This window comes from Entelurus aequoreus, linkage group LG02 (genome assembly GCF_033978785.1).
Source record: "Entelurus aequoreus isolate RoL-2023_Sb linkage group LG02, RoL_Eaeq_v1.1, whole genome shotgun sequence".
NCBI lineage: Eukaryota > Metazoa > Chordata > Actinopteri > Syngnathiformes > Syngnathidae > Entelurus > Entelurus aequoreus.
In genome coordinates, this window is record NC_084732.1 from 19,881,446 (window position 1) to 19,895,378 (window position 13,933).

Genomic DNA, 13,933 nt, shown 5'->3' on the forward strand with positions numbered 1-13,933 from the left:
AAGTGGAAAAGGCCGGGTTTTCCCTGGTTGTATGCCTACAAGGTTATGGTATGCGGTGCGCCATGATCACGGTTTGGTATAGGTACCTCAGATTCAAATATAATTGTCAGCACTAAATACAAAATGCTCAGGTTTTTTTTTCCCATCTGTTTTAACAAGTTATGACATGAAACCTAAAAAAATAACATGAACTATTTACAAAATATATACCAGAAAACATATACCAGAGGTGGGAAAGTGATCGATTCTGCGATGCATCACGATTGGAATTGGACAGTTCTGAAATGATGGACAAATGTCCAAATATTAACTAAAAAACCCAAAACCAGGGAAGTTGGCACCTTGTGTAAATCGTAAATAAAAACAGAATACAATGATTTGAAAATCCTTTTCAACCTATATTCAATTGAATAGACTGCAAAGACAAGAAATTTATTGTTCGAACTGGAAAACTTTGTTATGTTCTGCAAATATTAGCTCATTTGGAATGTAATGCCTGCAAAATGTTTCAAAAAAGCTGGCGCAAGTGGCAAAAAAGACTGAGAAAGTTGAGGAATGCTCATCAAACACTTATTTGGAACATCCCACAGGTGAACAGGCTAATTGGGAACAGGTGGGTGCCGTGATCGGGTATAAAAGCAGCTTTCATGAAATGCTCAGTCATTCACACACAAGAATGGAGCGACTTTGTGAACAAATATGTGAGCAAAGTGTTTAAGAACAACATTTCTCAACCAGCTATTGCAAGGAATTTAGGGATTTCACCATCCACGGTCCGTAATATAATCAAAAGATTCAGAGAATCTGGAGAAATCAATGCACGTAAGCAGCAAGGCTGAAAACCAACATTGAATGCCTGTGACCTTCGATCCCTCATCAAAAAGCGACATCAGTGTGTAAAGGATATCACCACATGGACTCAGGAACACTTCCGAAAACCACTGTCAGTAACTACAGTTGGTCGCTACAACTGTTAGTGCAATTTAAAACTCTAATGTGACTATATTTGACTGTATAATGCATATGTTCCTTCTTGACTGCACTTAAATGTAGAATATCCATCCATCCATCCATTTTCTACCGCTTATTCCCTTCGGGGTCGCGGGGGGCGCTGGAGCCTATCTCAGCTACAATCGGGCGGAAGGCGGGGTACACCCTGGACAATTCACACTCACATTCACAGAATGAAGAATATATGTATAATATATTTATATTATTCACATGTGAATAATGCTGTATAGCAGGGGTCCCCAAACTTTTTGACTCGGGGGCCGCATTGGGTTAAAACAATTTGGCCGGGGGCCGGGCTGTATATATATATACACTACCGTTCAAAAGTTTGGGGTCACCCAAACAATTTTGTGGAATAGCCTTCATTTCTAAGAACAAGAATAGACTGTCGAGTTTCAGATGAAAGTTCTCTTTTTCTGGCCATTTTGAGCGTTTAATTGACCCCACAAAAGTGATGCTCCAGAAACTCAATCTGCTCAAAGGAAGGTCAGTTTTGTAGCTTCTGTAACGAGCTAAACTGTTTTCAGATGTGTGAACATGATTGCACAAGGGTTTTCTAATCATCAATTAGCCTTCTGAGCCAATGAGCAAACACATTGTACCATTAGAACACTGGAGTGATAGTTGCTGGAAATGGGCCTCTATACACCTATGTAGATATTGCACCAAAAACCAGACATTTACAGCTAGAATAGTCATTTACCACATTAGCAATGTATAGAGTGTATTTCTTTAAAGTTAAGACTAGTTTAAAGTTCTTCATTGAAAAGTACAGTGCTTTTCCTTCAAAAATAAGGACATTTCAATGTGACCCCAAACTTTTGAACGGTAGTGTATTTATATATAAGATATATATATATATATATATATATATATATATATATATATATATATATATATATATATATATATATATATATATATATATATATATATATATATATATATATATATATACACATATATATATATATATATATATATATATATATATATATATATATATATATATATATATATATATATATATATATATATATATATATATATATATATAGCGCACTTTCCGCGCGCGCGATGATGTCACATTAACGATGAGAAAATGCATTTTTAGACAATATGATTTGCCTGAGCGGCTAGGAGACACTGTGAATAGCAAGCGGTACAAAGTAGATAAGAAAAATAATAATAAGAAAAAAAAATATATATATACATATTTTTTTTTTTAATACTTGGGACTTCTTGCGGGCCTGATTTTGGACGCTGGCCGGCCGGATCTGGTTTGGGGACCCCTGCTGTATAGTATTTATTGTCTATTGTGAGTGAACTGTGGTGCTGAATTTCCCCCAGGGATCAATAAAGTACTTTCTATTCTAATATGCAAAGCGAAAGCCGTTTCTCAACAACACCCAGAAACTTCATCTAAGATGGACTGACGCAAAGTGGAAGAGTGTTCTGTGGTCTGACGAGCCCACTTTTCAAATTGTTTTTGGGAACTGCGGACATCGTGTCCTCCGGACCAAAGAGGAAAAGAACCATCCGGATTGTTATAGGCGCAAAGTTCAAAAGCCAGCATCTGTGATGGTGTGGGGGTGTATTAGTGCCCAAGGCATGGGTAACTTACACAGCCCAGTCGGGCCTTGTGTTCTTTAGTAAGTCTCCGACTTTCAACTTTACCAGTTAAAAAATTTCCGACTAAGAACTCGGAAAATCCGACTTCCAAATACAACTGGAACACACCGTTAGACTTCCTGTCTCTCCCTTGATGTGTGTTGCGACTCGGTACACCTCTCTACCGTAACAGATGTTCCCTACCCGAAATTCAGATTCTAACACCCTCCAACTATGTGTACAACTCCTTTACAGGCATACCAAACGAGAGATAATGCGTGTGAAAAGTTCACAGCGTCCTTCCATTCACTTCCCATTCACAACTCTGACAAAGTGACAAAGTTCCGAGATATAAACAACATTTTTCTTTCTTGCCCTCATTTCCTCCGGTGGATCCCCGAGTTGGCCTAATAACGAGTCATTGGGCCTGATTGCACATCCATTACTTTGACCATAGGAGATGTTTTACTTGGGAAATGAAATATTTCATGACCCCCGTTTCCCTTTTGGCCCCCGGCGGCTGGAGACGGAGGCCCCCGGCAGCTGAGTAAACAGCAGGCCGGCAAGCGCGGTGGACAGGTAGCGGCTATGACGTTCGCGGTTTGTCCGATGACGCCGTTGTTATTCAGAAAATAGTGGAACCTCTACTGCTATGGAGTGATGGAATGATGACTTAAAGATGCAAAAAAGACTATCGCTCACATAAACCTAATTCAGCATTTTTGCTATTGTCCAGGTTCCCTCTGTTTATAAGTACCAAACACAGGGCTCATGCAAAATGTCAATTACTGAATGACAGAACACTTAATAACACATTTTTACAACAAACGTATTCTGAGCCTCTTCCTGCTCTGTCATTGTTAAGAATGTAATGACACTATTCTTTAAAGGCCTACTGAAATGATTTTTTTATTTTATTTAAACGGGGATAGCAGATCCATTCTATGTGTCATACTTGATCATTTCGCGATATTGCCATATTTTTGCTGAAAGGATTTAGTAGAGAACATCGACCATAAAGTTCGCATTTTTTGGTCGCTGATAAAAAAAGCCTTGCCTGTACCGGAAGTAGTGTGACGTCACAGGTTGAAGAGCTCCTCACATCTGCACATTGTTTACACCAGCAGCAAAGCGATTCGGACCGAGAAAGCGACGATTACCCCATTAATTTGAGCGAGGATGAAAGATTTGTGGATGAGGAAAGTGAGAGTGAAGGATTAGAGTGCAGTGCAGGACGCCAGGGTGTATCTTTTTTCGCTCTGACCGTAACTTAGGTAAAAGGGCTCATTGGATTCCACACTTTCTCCTTTTTCTATTGTGGATCACGGATTTGTTTTTTAAACCACCTAGGATACTATATCCTCTTGAAAATGAGAGTCGAGAACGTGAAATGGACATTCACAGTGACTTTTATCTCCACGACAATACATCGGTGAAGCACTTTGGCTTCGGAGCTAACATGATAGCATCGTGCTTAACTGCGGATAGAAACAGAAGAAATAAGCCCCTGACTGGAAGGATAGACCGAAGAGCAACAATACTACTATAACTTCTACTATCAGGAGACACCAAACCAAACCCTGGACATGTAACTACACGGTTAATGCTGTCCAGCCTGGCGAAACCTAGCAATGCTGTTGCTAACGACGCCATTGAAGCTAACTTAGCTACGGGACCTCGACAGAGCTATGATAAAAACATTAGCTCTCCACCTACGCCAGCCCTCATCTGCTCATCACCACCCGTGCTCACCTGCGTTCCAGCGATCGACGGCGCGACGAAGGACTTCACCCGATCATAGATGCGGTCGGCGGCTAGCGTCGGATAGCGCGTCTGCTATCCAACTCAAAGTCCTCCTGGTTGTGTTGCTGTAGCTAGCCGCTAATACACCGATCCCACCTACAGCTTTCTTCTTTGCTGTCTTCATTGTCCATTAAACAAATTGCAAAAGATTCACCAACACAAATGTCCAGAATACTGTGGAATTATGTGGTGAAAACAGGCCACCGTGCTATTCCAAAATGTCTGCTTCAATCCGTGACATCACGCGCATACGTCATCATACCGAGACGTTTTCAGACGGATATTTCGCGGGAAATTTAAAATTGCACTTTATAAGTTAACCCGGCCGTATTGGCATGTGTTGCAATGTTAAGATTTCATCATTGATATATAAACTATCAGACTGCGTGGTCGGTAGTAGTGGGTTTCAGTAGGCCTTTAATAAGAAATTTTTACAACAAACGTATTCTGAGCCTCTTCCTGCTCTGTCATTGTTAAGAATGTAATGACACTATTCTTTAAATGTACTTATGGTCTCCTGCACAGATAAATGTATCGTAAGTGGATTTTTCTTTCTTTTTAAATGTTTATTATTGTAGCAATATGGTTGTTAAAGTTAAGAATTTTTGTGATTACTGATGATTTGTGAGAGCACCTAAGGGACTTCTGAGTGTGTGCGTGCGTGATGACAGCGCAGCGCATACAGGACAGTTGAGCCAATTACTGAATGACAGAACGCTTAATAACAAATTTTTACAACAAACGTATTCTGAGCCTCTTCCTGCTCTGTCATTGTTAAGAATGTAATGACACTATTCTTTAAATGCACTTATTGTCTTCTGTACAGATGAATGTAACTGGATTTTTCTTTTTTTAAATGTTTATTATTGTAGCAATATGGTTGTTAAAATTAAGAATTGTTGTGGTTACTGATGATTTGTGAGAGCACCAAAGGGACTTCTGAGTGTGTGCGTGTGATATGACAGCGCAGCGCATACAGGACCATCCATCCATCCATCCATTTTCTACCACTTGTCCCGTTCGGGGTCGTGGTTGTTAAAATTAAGAATTTTTGTGATTACTGATGATTTGTGAGAGCACCAAAGGGACTTCTGAGTGTGTGCGTGTGTTATGACAGTGCAGCGCATACAGGACCATCCATCCATCCATCCATCCATTTTCTACCACTTGTCCCGTTCGGGGTCGCGGGGTTGCTGGAGCCTATCTCAGCTGAAACATGGGCGGAAGGCGGGGTACACCCTGGACAAGTCGCCACCTCATCGCAGGGCCCGCATACAGGACAGTTGAGCCAATTACTGAATGACAGAACGCTTAATAACACCTTTTTACAACAAACGTATTCCAAGCCTCTTCCTGCTCTGTGATTGTTAAGAATGTACTGACGCTATTCTTTGAATGTACTTATTGTCTCCTGTACAGATAAATGTACCATAAGTGGATTTTCCTTTTTTTAAAAGTTTATTATTGTAGCAATATGGTTGTTAAAATTAAGACTTTTTGTGATTACTGATGGTTTGTGAGAGCACCAACGGGACTTCTGAGTGTGACAGAGTAGCGCATACAGGACAGTTGAGCTCGTTGTTTTAGATTGTTAATAAAGAGATAGTTAATTCATCACATCCTTGGTAGGTTGTTACAGTTTTCTATTAACAAACCCCTTTTCAAGAACCAATTGAGTTCGTAAATTGATGATACTTTCAGATTTGCATGTCTTCGATCAGAATCAGGTATCAGACTCATGTGAAATTACAACTTTAAAATCATAGCATTAACCTTCACACACTAACTTTTCAGCACAAGCATGTCGCTGTCGACCTTTTGATGTGCCCATTGATCCACCGTACAGAGTGGCCATTTCCCCTAAGAAATAAACGTACATAATCGACGTGGGGTTCCGATGGCGTGTGCTCTGTCTCGCCGATACTTGACGGCGATATCAATCCATTTGCACTTATAGACACAATATGGCTGCCCTTAGTGCTGACTGCTCATTTGAGACGTGCTGAGAGGTAAGAGTTCAATAGACCTTTATCAGTTGTTTCTTCAATAGTCAACTTTAAATTGTAGAGGAGTTTCAGAGCTACACTCAAAGGCCTAATGCAATCTGTGAACCGTGCGAGAAATAATATAGCTTGTCGTGTTTAGGACAAATAGTCATACTCTTGCCAGAATAAAGTTGTACTGTAGCTTTTTAGCCGTATGTCGATGCATGTCATTTTAAAACTTTAATCTCAAAAAGTGAAGCATCTTCTAAGATTTAGACTATTTCTTGAAAAATACATATATTTTTGTAAGATTACACATTTTTATTATCCAAAAATATGAGAAATATCTTAACATATTAAACCATATATATAAGCGTGTAGTATTATGAATCGACTATTTTCTTAGGTCATGACGCTATTCTTAAAAAAAAAGTAATTATAAGTGTATAACGGTTTTTGTACTGTATAATTATTAAAAAGCATACATTTTTATTTTTAAGTATAACTTACACTACCGTTCAAAAGTTTGGGGTCACATTGAAATGTCCTTATTTTTAAAGGAAAAGCACTGTACTTTTCAATGAAGATAACTTTAAACTAGTCTTAACTTTAAAGAAATACACTCTATACATTGCTAATGTGGTAAATGACTATTCTAGCTGCAAATGTCTGGTTTTTGGTGCAATATCTACAGAGGTGTATAGAGGCCCATTTCCAGCAACTATCACTCCAGTGTTCTAATGGTGCAATGTGTTTGCTCATTGGCTCAGAAGGCTAATTGATGATTAGAAAACCCTTGTGCAATCATGTTCACACATCTGAAAACAGTTTAGCTCGTTACAGAAGCTACAAAACTGACCTTCCTTTGAGCAGATTGAGTTTCTGGAGCATCACATTTGTGGGGTCAATTAAACGCTCAAAATGGCCAGAAAAAGAGAACTTTCATCTGAAACTCGACAGTCTATTCTGGTTCTTAGAAATGAAGGCTATTCCACAAAATTGTTTGGGTGACCCCAAACTTTTGAACGGTAGTGTAGTTCTCCTAAAATGGGCATGTTATTTTAACAAACAACTGTTATATTGAGAGATATGACTTTGTTCTAATAATTTAAAGAAACACATTAATTTAACCCTGTAAGATTTTGAGTTTATTTCAAAATGTACATTCTCTCATCAGGTTATGACTGTTGTCTTGAAAAATAAAGATTCGAATGTAATCTAAAAAAAATAAGTTTATGACTTTATTCTTATAAGATTTTTTTTTTAAGGTAAAACCATTGTAAATTCGAACTTTATTCTCAAAAAGTTACTTTTTTAAAAACAAAAAGTTTCATTAATAATGAGTCTGTTCATGTAAGAATCTAACATTCCTCTCATATTATATATTTTTTTTCCACGTAACAATATGACTTAACACTTAACACAAACATATGGCTTTATTCTTGGGAGTCTAACTTTATTCTGATATTGTTTTTTTTCTTGTGACATAACAACTTTAGTCCCAAAAAGTCTGACTTTTCTTGTAAAAGTCTAATTTTATTCACTTATTCATTTTGTATCATAACATTGGAACTTTATTCTTAAAAATACGACTTTGTTCTTGTATGAGTCTAACTTTATTCTGATAGTTTTTTTCTCATAACATAACATTATTTTCGAAAAATCCAACTGTTCTTATGAGAGTCTAATTCCATATATTCTCAAAATCATGACTCTGTACTTATAAAACACTTTTTACTCTTACATTGTTTTTTTCTCGCAACGTTACAACTTTATTCTTGAATGATACAACTTTGTTTTCGTACAGTAAGAGTTTAACTTTCACAGGAGGCACAATACATTGATACAAAGTGGATTATACATGCATGTCCTTTAAAACTGACGTTGAAACATCGTTGCAAAATAGTTGTTTGTAATGTCCAACGTTGAATCCACGTTTTTTGTTTGGGAAATAACCACATTTCAACGGTCAAATCAACGTCACAACCTGACATTCAATAAACGTCGTCAAAAAACATGCTTTTTCAATGTTGTATTTGTGTTGTGGAATATTGGTTGAGAAATGACCATAATTCAATGTTGAAGTCAACGTCAGAACCCAACATCGACTAATCGTAGTCAAAAAGCATGTAACGTTATGTTTGCGTTCTCAACGTTGTTTTAATGTCTTGTGCCTTCTGGGTTATTTCCATATTGGGTTTTATTATTGTAACAGTACAAGTTTAATATTGAAAAATATGAGTGCTCTTATAGGAGCCTAACATTATTCTGATATTGTTTTTTCCGAAACCATTACAATTTTTCGAAAAATACGACTTTGTTCTTGTGAGAGTCTAACATTACTCTCATTATATTGTTTTTTTTTTCTCCAAACATTACAACTTTAATCCTAAAATCTGTTCTTGTAAGAAAGTAACTTTATTTTCGGGAGAAAAATTTAAATAAATTATTCCCACAGGTTTATTATTTTATTCTTCCAAAATTGAGATTTCTAATATCATAACTTCGGACTGAAAAAATTAATCTGAAAAAGTGTTCTTGTAAGATTCTAAAATTGATCATTTTCTAAGTGTAACATATTTTTCGGACTATAAGGCGCACTAAAAATAATTTCCTTTTCTCAAAAATCGGCAGTGCGCCTTATAACCTGGTGCGCCTAATGTACGGAATAATTATGGTTGTGCTTACTGACCTCGAAGCAATTTTATTTGGTACATGGTGAAATGATAAGTGTGACCAGTAGATGATAGTCACACATAAGAAATATGTGTAGACTGCAATGTGACACCAGTAAACAACACCAAAACTTTAAATGTTCCATTGAAAATAAAGAACATTGCACACGGCACTCAAAAATCTGTCAAAATGTTTTAGTGTGACTTTGAAGCCGCACCGCTTGATGGATTGTCGGCCCATTACGGCTACCGTAGTCAGAGATACAAGTATTAGTATGGTGTGTGTATAAGGACCGCAAAATGGCACCCATTAGCAGACATATTATCTGGCGTTTCGTTTCACAATATTATGCAAAAGCAACTTTTCTTACCTTCTGATACCTGCTGATGTGTATTTGAGATCTGCATAAGTCCTCAAAATTTGCGCCCGTCCGCCACTGTAGTCCGTGCCGATGCCGTAGTCGATAAGCTTCTTCTTTTTCTCTATCTTCTTGTTATGGGACATTCACCCTCTGCTGTTGCCATTTCTAATATAACGTAGCGTCAATTTGTAACGTATATCTTGCTACGGAAGCGCTAAAAACTACCGGTATAGTGGTTTAACATAATTCACCCAAGGAACTTTAGTTATTAGAGAGTTCCGGTCGGACGTTTTTTCACGGGACACATTTCCGGCGAGCCACGGATGAGAAGACGCTGCTCCGTTATTGATTGAAGTAAAGTCTGAATGTCATTAAAACAGTTAGCTCCATCTTTTGACACTTCTTCCACTCCCGTCCTTGCACGCTACACCGCTACAACAAAGATGACGGAGAGAAGACGCTGTCGAAGGTGAGCCACGTAAATAAGACCGCCCACAAAACGGTGCATTCGGAAGCGACTGTCAGAAAGTGGCTTGACGATGGTCTGTAAAACATAATCTATGCAACATTTTGACCAGAGAACCACCATTACATGTTATGTAGACCACAAGGAAATGTTTTAAATAAAAATAAAAATAGCATAATATGACTCCTGCACCTTATAACCCGGTGTGCCTTTTGTATGAAATAAGACCTGAACAGACCCGCTCATCGGCAGTGCGCCCTATGGTCCGGAAAATACAATAATTTTGCTTTTATTTTTGGAAATAAAAATTGCATTTGTATGTTTTTCCATTTCAATTGAGCCTTAATGGTCCTTTGAAGTAAATGGAAATACCTTCGATTCCCTATAAATAATGGTAAACACTGTATTTTCTTTCCCTAACAAAAATAGATATTTTCTAGTTTAACACCTCCTACATATACATAAATGGGGTTCGGCGAAAAAAATAAAAAAATAAATAAAAGGTGTTTTCTCACCTGGCTGTGCACTTCCTTTGGTGTGATGTGCAGACGCTGATACATTTGGGATGATTGAATTCTGCCCTTCTGGCAGTTGCAGCAGTTTTCATGTCATGTTGTTCTTTACATGGACACGGCTTTTCATTTTCATGCTTGTAAATGATCTCTTCACACTGACTCAGGAATTCTTCAAGATCTTCACGTGTCCATGTAGTCACTTCCCTGAGCCGTCTTCACTTACAATTACAACAAAAAATATATATTAATTCTCCCTGCGCTCTTGTCTTTAAAAGCATATGAAAAAAGCCACACCAAAATATCCCATTCCCCTTGAAAGCAGCCTACATGTGGTTTTATATGTGGAATTTCTCTGTGGCTTATTTGCATAAAACACACTTTGCAAAACATAGGTCTAAGATTAAGAATGTTCAAAATCTAAGCCCACACATGACCACACAAAATGGCATGTGTATGCTTTTTTGTTCTTATAGTACCTAGGTGTCAAAGTCAGGGCCCGCGGGACGGATGAATTATCTATGGCCCCCGGGATGATATTTGATTAGTATTAGAACCGGCCCGCAGGCCACAGCCGCCTGCTGCTGTTTTGCACGCACCAATACTCCATCAGTGTTGCCGCTAGGAACTTTCAAAATGGGGTCCCAGGGACCCCATCAAGTCATAAAAATGGGGTCCCAAAGTAAATGTCTGTGGTCCCAAATTTTTGTAACCATTTTGAAAAGAAATGATAAATGTATGCATTATGTTGTTATATCTCACATTCTATATTGTTTTTTGGAAAAAGGTTGACATAAACATTACTTAATTCAATAAAAAAATACACATATATATATATATATATATATATATATATATATATATATATATATATATATATATATATATATATATATATATATATATATATTTTTTTTTTTATATATATATATATATAGTCAAGGTTTCTGTGGTTTATCCGTTATATAGGGCGGAATATACGTTTGGTCAGGAAAAACACTGCTCTCATGAAACGTCTCTTAACTTAAGCCTGTTTCACAGGTTTCTCTAAAGAGCAGAGAAACCTGCGAAACAGGCTTGTAGGGATGAAATAGCCTCTGTGTTTTTTCCTGACCTAACGTATATATACATACATATATATATACATACACACATATAAAACACAATTTAAATCTAGGTTCAAAACATATTTTTTTACTCCCTGGCAAGGTATCTCGGTCAGTTTTATTTCTTGTTTTATACATTTTTAATTTATTTATTAATATAAATAAATGAACATCTATTTATTTATTTATTTGGGACGGTGTGACGCGGTTGGGAGAGTGGCTGTGCCAGCAACCTGAGGGTTCCTGGTTCAAGTACAACCCATTTACCATTTATTTATTACACTTGAGTATTTTAGGTGATGTACTCTGCACTTCTTTTAAGGTATATTTTTTTATTGTATTTTATTCATCCTTCTGTGTTACAATGTAAATGTGACGCTATGTGCCCTTTTTTTGTTTCTAACTGTTTCTTATGTCTGTACAGCACTTTGGCCAACCGGGGTTGTTTTTAAATGTGCTATATATACAAATGAACTGAAACTGAAACTGAACCGGTTAAAAGAACTTGCACCACTTATGACACTGTTGTGTTGTTGACATAAAACCACATCAAAAGTAGCGTGCCAAGTCACATCAAGCTACCGCTCACGGCGTTGTAACGGACCTGTACGTAATTAATTAGATTACTCGTTACTAGTAGAACTAACAGCCTTACTAATGCCGTTATTACCGTATTTTTCTGAGTATAAGTCGCACCGGCCGAAAATGAAGGAAAAAAACATATATAAGTCGCACTGGAGTATAAGTCGCATTTTTGGGGGAAATTTATTTGATAAAAGCCAACACCAAGAATAGACATTTGAAATTCAATTTAAAATAAATAAAGAATAGTGAACAACTGGCTGAATAGAGGCTTTGCAGTCACGTGGTTTTATCACGTGACTTTGTGTTACGCCGCCATCTTGCCGGTCAACCGGTCAGCTCGTTCCTACGTGTTCGTACAGATTCAGTTTGATTTCTGCGCTACATTTTCACCGATTTCATCCGAATTATGGCTGATTTGCTATCCAATGAAGTTGTGCATTTTGGATGAAGAGTCCAAGAAACGTTACCGAGAGAAGTTGAACCTTGTTGGCACAAAGGATCCGTACCTTTTACCGAGAAGCATGCTAAAATCACCTGAGCATTTTGCAACAGCTGACCTGCCTGAACTCTCATATCCAGACATTTATAATTACCTCGTCGATTCACCATCTCCGTGCACTGGAAAGGACCTTAAGGCATACAAGAGTCTGGATGCCTACAAGTATTTTACAGCAGGTTTTGTGCATGATGGGCTGATATGGCAGATTCCAAACAAGAATCGATTTCTTCTCATGACCAAGGTAAGGAAAAAGCACACACAGAAGAGCCTACTGTCTGTTTACAAATCCGCGTGGCAGTACCAGTGTGATTGTGAAAAAACTACTGAATGATTCTAATGAAAACTCACATTGTTAAGCTTTTTTTTTTATTACAAAAGGCGTCCTGTTCAAAAATGCTTTTAATTAAAAAACTGTTTCACAAACTTCATATTGAAATTTTCCAATTTTTCTCTATGCATTACATAATTTCAAAAAACTACTATAGACTTTGTGAAACAGTTTTTTAATTAATCATTTTTGAACAGGAGGCTTTTTGTAATAAAAGTTTAGCCTGAAAATGTATCGTATTCAGTTTAAGGATGTGACCAAAAATTTATATCAAAAATTGCTTTGTAAAAAACTGTTTCCAGGAGCTTCATATTGAAATCTGAGAAATTAATTCCTACAATAAAACATTACATAATTTCCAACTATTCAGTATAGAGCAGGTGTCTGCAACCCGCGGCTCCGGAGCCGCATGCAGCTCCTTGACCACTCTGATGCGGCTCAGCTACATACATGCCGACCCCCCCGATTTTCCCAGGAGATTTATGGATCTCAGTGTCCCTCATAGATTACTCCCAGGGAAAAAATAATCCTATTTACACTCTAATTACTAAATAAAGGGCTTGCCCTAATTGCACTGCAGTAATTGTCCTCTATAGCATTTACATACAGCGTGCCAGTCCAGCCACATGTTGCATGTTGTTATTACTTGCACACACAGGAGACAGCAAAGCATACTTAGTCATCAGCCACACAGCTTACACTGACGGTAGCCGTATCAAACAACTTTAACATTGTTACGTTACAAATATGCGCCACACTGTGAACCCACACCAAAAAAGAATGAAAAACACATTTCTGGAGAACATCCCACCGTAACACAACATAAACACAACACAACCATTACCCAGAATCCCATGCAGCCCTAACTCTTCCGGTCTACATTATACACCCCCGCTACCACCAAATCCCCCCACACATCAACCCCCCCCCTCTCCGTGCGTTGGTTGAGCGGAAGAGTTAGGGCTGCATGGGATTCTGGGTATTGGTACC